Raw genomic sequence first — 13,265 nt, 5'->3', positions numbered from 1 at the left:
TTTAATAATCAAGATCATGACCCCATAAGTTATATTATAGATTAAGAGATTTTTAAATTTTTAGCACACATACAAGGAAGATAGTCAATGGTTTAGGTAGGCTTTAGTTGAAATCTTCACAAGAAACCAAAAAAGCAAAGTTTAATATTTGAAGATTGAAAAGTAGAATAATAGAGGAGGAGCAAAGCAAACTAATAATAATGCAGATTACTTGGCAAGACGTTCCCTCCACCGACAACCCAAACTCGATTCCTAACATCTCACATAACACGTGCAGACAATTAGAACAATAAAGCCGCCCTTCTTTAAAGCTAAAGTCTACCACTCGTTATCCAGACAAATTCAAACGTTTACTCTCTCTCTCTCCACTCTCCTCCTAGCCCCCTATTATTTTTTTTTTAAAACTCCATCACTTGGTTCACTATTTATGCATCATTTGTTAATAATAATAATTAAATCATTATAATATATATCAATAATAAGGTTAAATATTTCACTTCGAAGCAACACAATGCCAAAAAATTATGTAATGCTTTTGAAGGTGGGACAATTTTTGCGTTCCAATCTCGACCAAGATTATTTCAGACTATGTAGAGTTTTAAACTATGATTACTAGTATAAGCTTCATTAGGCTGTCTAAAATATCATTCACAATAAACCTAAATTTGGTATAAAGTTGATCAACCTTGATGACCGTAACCATATAGGCAGTTTTTTATTTTGTATATCATTTTGATCTAATATCTCTTTCGAAAGAAAAATCAAAAAGTTTTCAACTTGAGACATTTTGAAATGAGTAATGATAATCTGACGTTCTTTTTTCAAACACCCCCCATACGCTCTATGACTGATAGTTACAGAATCATAAATCGTTTTCTTGTGTATCCCAAAGCAAAGGTTCTACGATTCTATGATAGGGGCGTAAAGGGAGCATTTGAAAAAAGAGAGTCCGATTATCACAACTCTTTTAAAATATTCCCAACATATTGAATATCTCATGGTCCATGTTTAACTTTGATTTTGACCAAAGTCAAAATATCCTGACTAAAATTTTTGATTGTTAATCAGGAGAGATTCCCCTCCTAAGCAAGTATAATAAAGAGCTGTATCATCATCATCATCAATAAATAAATAAATAAATAAACTTGAAGTTTTGCTCACTTTGAGGATATAAAATCCAATGTCGACACTCATATATCTTAAACTCCTTAATATAATTGAATGGTGAAGAATGCCAAATAGAAAGGGTAAATGTTGTGAATTATGAATTACACATTGGCAAAAGAATTTTGTAAGAGAAATAAAATCAAATCTTTATATAAATTGTAAAAAAGAAATTGTCAATTTTAAACCCTAATCAATGAAGTCTATAAAAACGTAATTAAACATAATAATGAAGCATTTGAAAATTGATTGTTGAGTAAAGAAAGGCATCTCATCCTCCACTCATCAAAGATGCAAATTACAACTCTCTCTATATCTACAAGAAATGTCTTATTAAGTAATCAAAGTGCTTCAAATTAATTTTCTTCAAAACTTCAAGTAAGAAGAAAATACTAATTATAATATTTTCTTTTTCTTTTTTTCCTTTCTTTAGGCAAACTTATTTGCTCCATGACTTAACAAAACGGATTGCTTTACAAAATAAATGAATTAAAAAAAAAAAAAAAAAAAAAAAAAGGTTATAGTGGGTCATTGCAAGGGTGGCATGACTCCTATATGATGAAGGAATGCCCCCATTAGCTAGGCTATTAATGTTACCATTGTTGTTATAATTAAAACAGACTAAGGGCAATTAATGATCCCTTTAGATTCAAAATCCGATCCCAATCGGTTTGGATAGAGAAATTTGTGATCTGATGATATATTATCGAATCAGGTTGACTATGTTTTGATCCAATAATATGTGGAAAAGTGTGCAAATTTTATTTCATTCTTTATATGATGATCTGCACCTTGATCCAATTGTGATCTGATCACATTAATTTGGATCCATATGCCAAAACCTGATAAAAATTCAATCTAGGATTTGAAAACCCAATCCAATCTAAATTGAATTTAAGCTTTCCTCAGTGGTGGGGTAAGCTAACACTTAAGCCACATAAATGAAAAATCCAAAAGGGTTGGCTCAACAGTTAAATAAGTGATCAATAAAACTGAAATTAAAAAATATATGTATCAATCGTCACAGAACGAATGATTCAACCATTGAAGCAAGTGTGAACTACTGGAACCATTTTAAAATGTTGGGAAAGATTATAATGTTTATAGAGCTAAGATTTCTTATTAATCAAATCTTAATAATAAATATTAAAATATTATATTTTACAAAATAGATAATTTAAAATAATCATGCATATTTTAGAAAATTTTAAATAATGTATAAACCGGTCCAACCAAGTTGAATCAGATCCAACCCGGTTGCTTTCGAACATTTACAGTTTGGGTGATTTAGATTTTAGATGTACTCTTCGATCTTTGGTCAATATTAGAGTTACCCCTGTATTTTCAAAGTGATGACAAGCCCCTGGACTTAGGTCTTCTTCTTTGATACTAATGTAAATGACCTAAATGCCCTAATTTTCATATTCCAGCTGAAAACCTCTTCATTTTTCTCTCAAAACCAATCATCTTCAACTTTTCTTTTACCCTCATTTTGAACCTTATAATTCTATCTTTTTTAACCTTCAAACCTCAAGAGCGGGATGGAGCTTTTGGTGAAGTTAAAAGGTGGATGGATGTCTAGGTAGAAAATTTGGTTAATTAGAGTAACGGTAGAATAAGTTAGACATAATTTATCCTCGAGTTTAATAAATTGAAGCTTCAATCTTAATACTCCTTCAACCTTCAAAATTCAAGAACAAGATTGGATTTTGGAGAAATATATAAGGATGGAGTTTTGAGTAGAAAAATCAAAGGCTTCCTATATATTAAGACACTAACGGGAAGATCCTACACATCAGGACTGCGTTCCCATCCCACAGTGTCAACATTTGCTTCAAGTGATAAAGGTGCTCCAACAAATCTTTCGTGCCATTGAACTACGTGAGTCTAGGTACCACAAAATTGTTGGGTATCTCAACTATTAGAATCTTTACAATGAAAGGAGATCCTTGGATTCCCCTCAATGCTTGAGCAGCTTCCTATCTTGCATCGCTTCATTATGTCACCTCTTTCTCTCTCCTAATCATTTCTCTGATTTAGTCAAACACGTGGCTCTGCCAATTTGGGCTACAAAATTTTTCACAACGAAAAACTCTTCACTATTTAGGGAACTGGCTCTACTAACATCACTTTGTCGCTTGCCTCTCCTTACCCCAATCAATATAGGCGGTGGTGGATTCACTCTCTCTTGTTGTTGGATCTCTAGACGTTGTTTTAGGGTTTTATTCTCTTGGACCATGCTTTCTATCATCCTTCACATGTCCTCTTGCTTTTTCATTAGTTTTTTTCATTTGTATTGCCAAAGCATTATCAGGGACGACTTGCTCCCCGAATCTCGTGCTTCTCACCATTGAAGAAAAGAAAGGCCCTTAATCTCACAGACAACGACATCAAAGATATAGAGACTTTTTCGTTGATTTCACCTCGAAAAATTCAGACCTCCTTGATGATGGGTTCCCTTCCTTAATGTATATATTGGAGCATTGGTATGGTACTTGCTAAATAACCTCTAACGCTCAAATTAGAGAAGAAGTTACAGAGAATAATAGGTATGACTCCAACTGGCTTCCCAAAGTCCTTCTCTTTGAGATCTTCTCCCATATTTATAGGTTACCATCTTTCCTTCATTATCTACCATATGATGTCACCACCCCTTCCTTCTTTGTTGGGATTTAGATTTATCTCTTCCTAAATCTTTTGGGTGAATAGAGGAAAAATCATATATATATATATATATATATATATATATATATATATATATATATATATATATATATTTAGGAAGGAATGTGCTTGATTCAACCAATCAATCCAAGAATCTCAAGACATCTTTGTGAAAAAATCAAAATAGAAAAGATAACACAATCGAACAAAACACAAGGATTTACGTGGTTTGAGAGTATACTTACATCCACATAATAGATAAATAACAATCACCATTTTCGCATTCGTTTTACAACCTTAGAGATCTCTATTTATATAACTGAGAGTTACCAAAATAAGTAAAACTCCCCCAAAATAAGAAAATATTACACGATTGCCATTTTCATATTCATCAAAAAAATTGGGTTGAGTGTTCCACTCCGATTGTTGACCTGACAGTGGGACTCCTGTAACTCTGCGTAGCGCAATAGAATACAAGACATTTACACAACGATTTTCCCATTAGAACTTAAGTAGTAGGGCAACTTGTCTTGTTATGCCGCTCAAGTCTACCTTTCCTCGTCTAAGGATGAGTAGACACTCAGTTCACTTGGTTAAACCATGTCGAGTGAAGCTATCGAGCTTCTTTGGTACCACACGTCTAGGAAATGTTGGATCTACTCGATCATCGAGCCACTCTCTGATCCAAACACATGTAGGGTCCAGATTTACCCTATACAATTGTGGTATATTAATCATAAAATTGAACTTATAAAATGTAGATAGTCTTGATTGACACAATCTCCAAAAGATATTTAATGCTTTTCAAGGTGGAAATATATCTTGTTCCAATCTCAACCAAGATAATTTGAGACCATGTACAACTTGAAACTATGGTTACTGGTATAAACATCCTTAGATTGTGTAAAATATCATTCACAATAAATTAGAATTTTGTCTAAAATTGATCCAACTTGATAATTGGATCTAGGCAACTTTTATTTTGTAGATGGTCATAGCCAAAGTTTAAAATCTAGTATTGAAATAAAGTTTTCATCAAGAGAAAAATCGAATAGGATTCAACCAACACATTTCAGAATATTTCCAAAACATTGAATGTCTTAAGGTCTTCAATATATAGTTTTGGTTTCAATTGAAATTTGAATGTCTCAGTTAAAGCATTCTTTTGTGACATTCAGCCTTTTTGATTTCCCAAAAGGTTCTCTTGGATGGTCAAGCAAAATAATGGGTGTTATACCTTGCATTCAAGTTTATTTATTCCAATACATCTTTGTCTTCTAAACTAAGTTTGATTGTTTATAAGTGAAGATTGCTCACTTGAGTGAGTATAATTTTGATTGATATTTGACTTGAATTTTTTCTTATTCCGAGGATGCAAAATCTAGTTCTTTGATAGAAGTTAATATTTGAATGGCAAAGAGTGCCAAATATTAAGGATTAAGCATCACAAATTTGCTATAGAATTTCATACAAGAAAATAAAATAAAATAAAATCTATCTATAATTGTAATTTAAACCTTTAACAATGAAATTCATAAACATGTAATTAAACATGATAATGAAGCATGTGAGCATGGCTTGTCGAGTAATGTAAAGATGCAAATTGCATTAATTCCACTCTATTATACCATAAATGTCTTATTAAGGAATCAAAGCATTTGAAATAAATTTTCTTCAATACTTTTTTCTTCTTTCTTTCTTTCTTTCTTTAAGCAAACCTTATTTGTTCCGTGAAAACAGAGTGCTTTACATATAAATTTAAAAAAAAAAAAATGGTTATAGAGGTACGTACATGGCAAGGGTGCCATAATGCCTATGAAAAATGGTACGTGTTATATGTAAATGCCACTATTAACTACCATTGTTATGATAGTTAAAACCGCCGGACTTATAATGCTTATAGTGGGAATTTTTTTTTATTAATCAAATCTTACTATAATATATTTTACAATAATAATAATAATAATAATAATAATAATAATAATAATTTTAGAGGATAATAACGGTGCATTATCCAAACTGTACACATGTCCAAGTTGGTTAAGTGGTACATTGTGTATGCCAATACATCTAACCCTACTCAACAGTAGGTCAGACCAAGGAAGAGACGTCTAACCTGACTGGTAGGACATGATAACATTAGTAGAGACCTGGCCTGCCTGACAAAACAGGCATGTTCTGAGTATTTGTGTAATCCTAGTTTATACGTATCAAATCCAGAGATCTTGGATGAGATCTCCTAAGATTCATAAACTCAATTTGAGAGATTTCAATTCTGTTTAGGATTCTTGTAATTAGAAGATTCTCTTTGATCGCATCCTGATGAAAGGAAAAAATCCTTATTCAAAAAAAGGATCTATAAATTAATGAAATTAACAAAGACGAAAGATTATTTTTAGCCTAGAGAAAGAGAGCGAGAGAAAGAGAATTCTTATGATTATTTTTTTATAATTTTAACTCGAATGTCAGAAAATCCTTGGTAGGTACCACATTGGTGCTAACAAGAGGGTTGAGGAAGCAACTTTGGATCTATAGGACAAAGTCTATCAAAACATCATCAGATTCCACCCCTACAATAATAATAATAATCTAAATGAATCATATATATTTTGAAATTTTTTATTTAATGTATAAACTAGTCCAACTCGATTATTGATTCGGTCCTTTGAACATTTACATTTTGGGTTTGTCAAAACACAACAAACCTACTAACCCTCTTATTTTGATGAATTTTAGAAATGCCACCATGATTTGAATAATAATATATATAATCATTAGCTTAGAAATTGCAAGATTTAGTCAATATCAAAAGATACCTCTTTATTTTTAAATGGCCTGAGTCTTCTTCTATTAGATTAACATATATGTCTTAAATATCCATCACGGAGAAGTGACGAATTCTGAATTAGGAGCCAGTAAGCCAATCAACTAGGTAAAATCTAAGGGGTTTGGATTGGACAGATATCATAGACGAGGGCATTCAAGTCATTTTCTGTTTCTATAACAAAACCTAGGTTAAAAGGGCCATATCATCAATTTGAAAACAAAAAGGTCCCTCTAATATCAATCAAAACAAGGAGGGGGGTATGTCTTAAATTAAATCTCCTTCTACTTAAAAAATATGTCTGTTTCTGTTTTTCCTCCACATCTCACCTTCCCTTCCACCAACCTCCCTCTGTCTCTCTCTCCCTCAGACACACACAGAAACAAACAAACAAACAAACAAACTCACTCCTCTTATAACACACACTAATTCCTCCCCTTATCCTACACTACAGCCCCTCCACCCTTCTCTCTCTCTCTCTCTTTCTCTCTCTTAGGCTTAGGGTTAGGGTTAGGTTTAGGTTTAGGTTTAGAGAGATGGGTAAGGGAGGTTCTCTTAGTGAGAATGTCTTAAGGAAGATCATGCTATCTTACGCCTATGTAGGCATATGGATCTTTCTAAGTTTCACAGTTATTGTGTACAACAAATACATATTAGACAAAAAAATGTATAATTGGCCTTTCCCCATCTCCCTCACCATGATCCATATGATCTTCTGCTCCTCACTCGCTTTCCTACTCGTCCGAGTCTTCCACCTAGTCGAACCAGTTTCCATGTCACGTGAACTCTACATCTCATCCGTCCTCCCCATTGGAGCACTGTACTCCCTAAGTCTCTGGTTCTCCAATTCTGCCTACATCTACCTCTCTGTCTCCTTTATTCAAATGCTCAAAGCCTTAATGCCCGTCGCCGTATACTCAATCAGTGTCCTCTTAAAAAAGGAAACTTTTAAATCCAATTCGATGCTTAACATGCTATCCATCTCCTTCGGTGTTGCCATCGCAGCTTATGGTGAAGCTCGATTCGATTCTTTGGGTGTGATTCTTCAACTTGGTGCAGTTGCATTCGAAGCCACTCGATTGGTTTTGATTCAGATCTTGTTAACTTCGAAAGGTATCACACTTAATCCCATTACATCATTGTACTATGTTGCGCCATGTTGTTTGGCTTTCTTGTTTGTTCCGTGGGTTTTCGTTGAATTTCCTGTGCTGATGAAGACTTCGAGTTTTCATTTCGATTGGGTGATTTTTGGGACGAATTCATTTTGTGCCTTTGCTTTGAATCTCGCGGTGTTTTTGTTGGTGGGGAAAACGTCGGCTTTGACTATGAATGTTGCTGGGGTGGTTAAGGATTGGTTGTTGATTGCATTCTCGTGGAAGGTGATTAGGGATACGGTGACTTTAGTGAATTTGATTGGGTACGGGCTTGCGTTCTTGGGTGTTACATACTATAATTACTTGAAGTATCAAGCACTTATGGCTAAGGAGGCACAGAAGAAGGCCCAGACGGCCGATGAGGAGAGTGGGAAGCTATTAGAGGAGAGGGAAGTGATGGGGCCTGGAAAGAAGTCAGATTCGGAGGCTTAATCAAGAGTTACAATTGGATTTCAATGGATGAAAAAAAGAGGAGAGAAGAAGGGATGAGTTTGAAGCGTGACAGAGGAAATGGTTTGTCTCCGTTCCTTTTATTTACCCACTCATTCCAATGGATTTACACGCAAGATTTCGATTTGGGTTTGTTTTTTTTTGTTTTTTTCAAGATCTTTGTTTTTTCGTATTTGTCATGATCATAATCCCAGGGGATTAAATTCTAGATCTGTTACTTATTGCACCAATATTTGTATATGGGCTGAGAAAGAATCATTGAGACCCTCTCGATTTCTTTTCTTTATCTATTGATTACTATAATGCACATGTAGGAACCCTTTCCTCCATGGGAAATTTAAATACATAATTTTCGATCTGTTTTTCATTCTACATGATCGTATTATCTTCCATTTGTGTGCTGTAAATGTGTTATTTTTCTTGTCATAGGTTGTAACTAAGAATAATGCATTAAACCACATCAGAACTCTAATTGATGGATGGTGGTCCAATTTTTTAAAGGTTGTGAACATCTAGTGTGGGCTTTCCACAAAATACTCTCTAGAAAATATTTGAACTACAAAGAAATGGAGTTGAAAACGTCAGATTAATTGATCTATGAGAGCCCATTGAACAACTAGGGCTAGCAAGTATGCAAAAAAGTTACTGCACTCAGCATTATTTCTTGCGGCTTAGGTTTTGAGAACTTCATGGAGTTGGAAAAGTCCTCCATTGTGTTGGCTGGATTGGATTTTTTTCTTTTCTTCTTTTATTTTTTATTTTTTATAGCTCTGTTATGAAAGAGGCATTATTGTCTTTGGGTTTTTATGGAGGTGGTCTTTGATCATTTTGATTAATAACTCAAAGAGAGAAATTAGATGGTCTAGGACATTGACCATTATGTTAAGGGCAGTGGGAGAAAAGCATTGGCGCTATTACATATTACGACACTCCATGAACTCATGCGATACTTTCGAATTTGTTGGCCTATGTGGTAAAAACAATGTTTAAAATATTTATACTCTTGGTTATAGTTAAGTGGTGGACATCTTAAGATATCCTATCCCACAATCCATCATAATCACTATTCATACGTAAAAAGAATCATATATAATCCCTATTTAGAACTTAACATCGGATGGTACTTCTTGGGGTTTTTGCTTTAGAAGTAATTTCAACGATTGGAAGATTGAGCTTCCGTCTGAGTCGATTAATAGGATCCTGCGGTTTTATGTCAGCGATGATAATAGAACTTGGCTAAGTTGTTGTTATGGTTTGTTTTCAGTCAAATCCTTTTACTCAACCTTCCACACACAAACCCCCCCCCCCCGCCCCAAGTTGGATCCTAAGTTACATTCAAGGCAGTTCTTTTCATCTGTTCAACAGCCTTTATTACAATTTTGAAGATCGAGCAACTCATGGTTAGAGCATATATCGTAATAGTATATGGGATTATGTGGCTTTTAGGTCATCATACCATCAGATGTAGAGGTTTATGATGGCATATGCGACAGCATACTACTACGACAATAAAAATTTTGATTTTTGGAGCATTAACTTCATTTTTAAAACTTTATCTTCTTCTATAAGTACCACATTCCCACTCCTCACATTCCTACACCATTTTTTATCAGGAAAAGTTAAAGCTCTTCTTTTAGAACTGTATAAGTATGGGCGTATGCCCCCCTTTTTCCTCTGTACAGTAGAATATCATAATATAATTATCTCGCTTGCTTAGCAATAAACACATACTCACACACTTAAACTTATAGTTTCACTCCTTTTATTCTATATTAGCATCTACAAGACTACAATTACAAGTCTACAGCTATTCAAACTCCTTTATGTATTTGTATGTATGTTCTTAAAATCACTTTTACATTAATAAAATATTTTTTAAATTTTTTTGAGTTTATGCATTCTTACATACTTGTTAAGCATGTAAATATAATAAATTATGCGAAAATGCTGAAGTAACATTGAAATTTGACATCATTTCACACATTGCTGATGTAGATGTGTGTACAGAACCATAGATACTTTTCATCGAGATATGGGTGAGAAGCATCTATGGTTTTGTGCACTCCAATGTGAAACGATGTCAATTTCAATGTTACTCCAGCACGACTATAAATTATAATAAAATAGAAAATAAAAGATTACAAAAATATTGTTTTATAGATTTTTTGCAATATTTTCCTATTATTTTAAGAAAAAAAACAAGTTTTTGTTTGTTATGCAACCGGATTTGGTATTGTGTGATCGCATATGCTATTTGATAACATTGGAGCCATCATGTGTGTCAATGGATGTCTTTTTGCAAATGTGATGGGGAGTCTATCGATCATCTTCTCCTCCATTGTGCATTTACTAGAGTTGTTTGGTATCATTTCCTATCATTATTTCAAATTTCTTGCATTTCCCTAAATCAATTCATGTAGTGTTTCGATGTTGGTTATTCCCGTGCTTTGGGGTAGAAAGAGGTTCTACGGAGCTTAATGCCCTTTGTGGTTTGTTGGTGCTTATGGAAGGAATGAAATGGGTGTCTCTTTCAAGTAAAGGAGAACTCTGTTTTAGATATCATTGTTGTTTCAGGCTTTATTTTCTTCTGGTGTAAGGTCTTTCAAGAGTTCAAGTGGTTTTTCTTTAAGGACTTTTTATTTAGGTGGGAGAACATGTGCTCAAATAGTTTGAAAATCTTTTGTAAGATGGGGATCGTGTAGTTGTGTTTTTTTTGCTTTTTTTTCTTTAGGTCAATCCTCTCGACGGCCTTGTCTGCTTTATGATTTTTTATTAATAAAAATTTTATTGCATAAAAAAAAATTGCTTGGTTATATATTATTTTAAATATAATCTTGATTCGATGACTCTTTTTTCTTTTTAATTGGTTTATTTTGATTTGATGACTCTTACTTCTTAAGGTTTGTCAAATCTAATAATTAACCCTTGTTAGACCCTGGCATTTGTAGTTGTATCCGTCATTATTCACCTATTGTATTTTTTTTTTTTTTGTCTTCTTACTCTCATTAAAAGAGAGTATTGCCTTTGAACTAATTGTAAGTTGATCTTGGATCAAGTTATTTAATTTTGTTTTTGGTGTTTATTTTGATCAACTTGGAAATGCTTATATTGCATAGTATGGAAATTTTAGTGCAAGTTTCATGGAAAATGTTGTGCAAATTATGAAAATATTGAGGATTTGTTTTTTTTTTTTGAAACTAGTGGGCCTTGCACGTGCAAGTTGTATGATCCAAAATTCAAATGGAAAAATGAATGATGAAATAATATGTTTAGTAGGGTGAGGACATTCATGAATTAGACAATCTTGATTTCAATTTAAGTAAGCAATATTGGATTTGACAATTAAATCTAATACCGTCTTTATTTTTTATCATTATCTTCACAAATGCATAAGTGTAAAGTCACTTATATTTAAAAATATAACGATCACATAATCTCTTATGAACCCCATCAATTTAAATAAAAAGAAAAGAGAGGTAATGTGGACAATTATAACTTTTCAATCCAACTCCTCTAATAAGAGGTACTTTGTTGCTCTGGCAGTTTGAGAGAGAAATGGAAAGTCAAAGGTGAAAGGGTGCAGTTTTGAAGACGATCAGAGAGTGCAATGTATTAGGTTGACGTGTAATGGGGAGTCTTTCAAAGAGTCTTGTAGATTTATTAATTACTTTGAGTGATTGTTTGCTCACAGACTAACAACGTGTTAAGTAATAAGAAGGAAATTTCTCTCTCCTGTCCACTCATTTACTACCTAGAAATCTTTATTTTTAGATTTCAAATCTTTGAAAAGTATTGTGGGATCCACATGGATTATCATATTGGCAATCGAACCTTACAACCTTCTAAATTTCATGGAAAACTTTATGGTAAAAAAAAAATGAAAAGAAAAAACAAAATTTTTCGAGTTTGATGGTGTTGAAAACAAACACGGTGAAAAATAACTTATTTATTTATTTATTTTTTAAATTCATAAAAATTCATCCTTTATAACACTTTTGTAGTGGATCACATTTTTGAATGAGACAAGATGATCCTATTAGAAAATTTTGGTTTCTTACCATGGGTAGGAGAGGAAATTTTTCTTATTATTATTGATATCATTAACGTCATATGTCAAAATGGTATTGGTCTGAAGCAAACACTCACTCACTTACTTTATGCGGTATAGAATGATGGATTCTTAATTTTTTGGTTACAATGTTGTTGGTTGAAGATGCTTATCTCCTTAAAATCGGAAATACAAAATGATTTGTAAATTTAATAGTTGTTAAAATATAAATTTTAATAAATTTTTTAGAAAAAAAAAAATGTAAGAAAATTAGTTACACTGTTTAATAAGGTATCTACTTGAAGTTGGAATGAAAAAAAAATAATAGTTGTTAAAATATAATTTTTTAATTAATTTAAAAAAAAGAAAACATCTGTTTTGAAGATGCTTAATTAGGAATCACAAAAGATTTTTTAATATAATAATTGTTGTAAATTTATTTTTTAAATAGTTATTTAATATTTAAAAAGAAAACGTAGTAATTGTTAAAATTAAATTTTAATTAATTAAAAAAAAAATCACGTCCATATCTTCAATTTTCTTATTTTTAACAATATTAATATTTAAAATATTTGTAAATATAATAATTATTAAAATTTAATATTTAATTAAATTTTTAAAGAAAATATTTAAAAATATTTATTAATATAATAATTATTAAAATTTTAAATTTTAATTATTAAAAATATTTATTACTTTTTTATGTACACAAGAAAATAGAAGGTTAAATGATTAACTTCATTTTGTAGAATTAATTATGTAATATCTAAACTTAGGAACAAAGTTTGTACTATGATTCATCAAAAAATATTTATAGGCATGAGATTACTTTCCAACAAAAACAGAATGTCTTGAGGATCCCCTCCCAAAGACAAATTCAATCAAATGATCTTTTTGCTCAAGAATAAAGAGTACCTGAGTCAAATGAGTAACTTGTTGACGCCTTCGATCGATACAAAGT

The 13,265-nt window shown here is 32.3% G+C and overlaps 1 pseudogene; it reads left to right on the top strand.

Annotated features, from left to right (window-relative positions):
• The first annotated feature begins 6,983 nt into the window (after positions 1–6,983).
• On the top strand, positions 6,984–8,628 carry LOC147389054 (putative sugar phosphate/phosphate translocator At5g25400 pseudogene; annotated as a pseudogene).
• The last annotated feature ends 4,637 nt before the right edge of the window (positions 8,629–13,265 follow it).

This window comes from Akebia trifoliata, chromosome 12 (genome assembly GCF_017979445.1).
Source record: "Akebia trifoliata isolate Shusen 1 chromosome 12, ASM1797944v1, whole genome shotgun sequence".
NCBI lineage: Eukaryota > Viridiplantae > Streptophyta > Magnoliopsida > Ranunculales > Lardizabalaceae > Akebia > Akebia trifoliata.
Note: the sequence above shows the minus strand (reverse complement) of the source record. Positions and strands in the feature narration are given on the sequence as shown.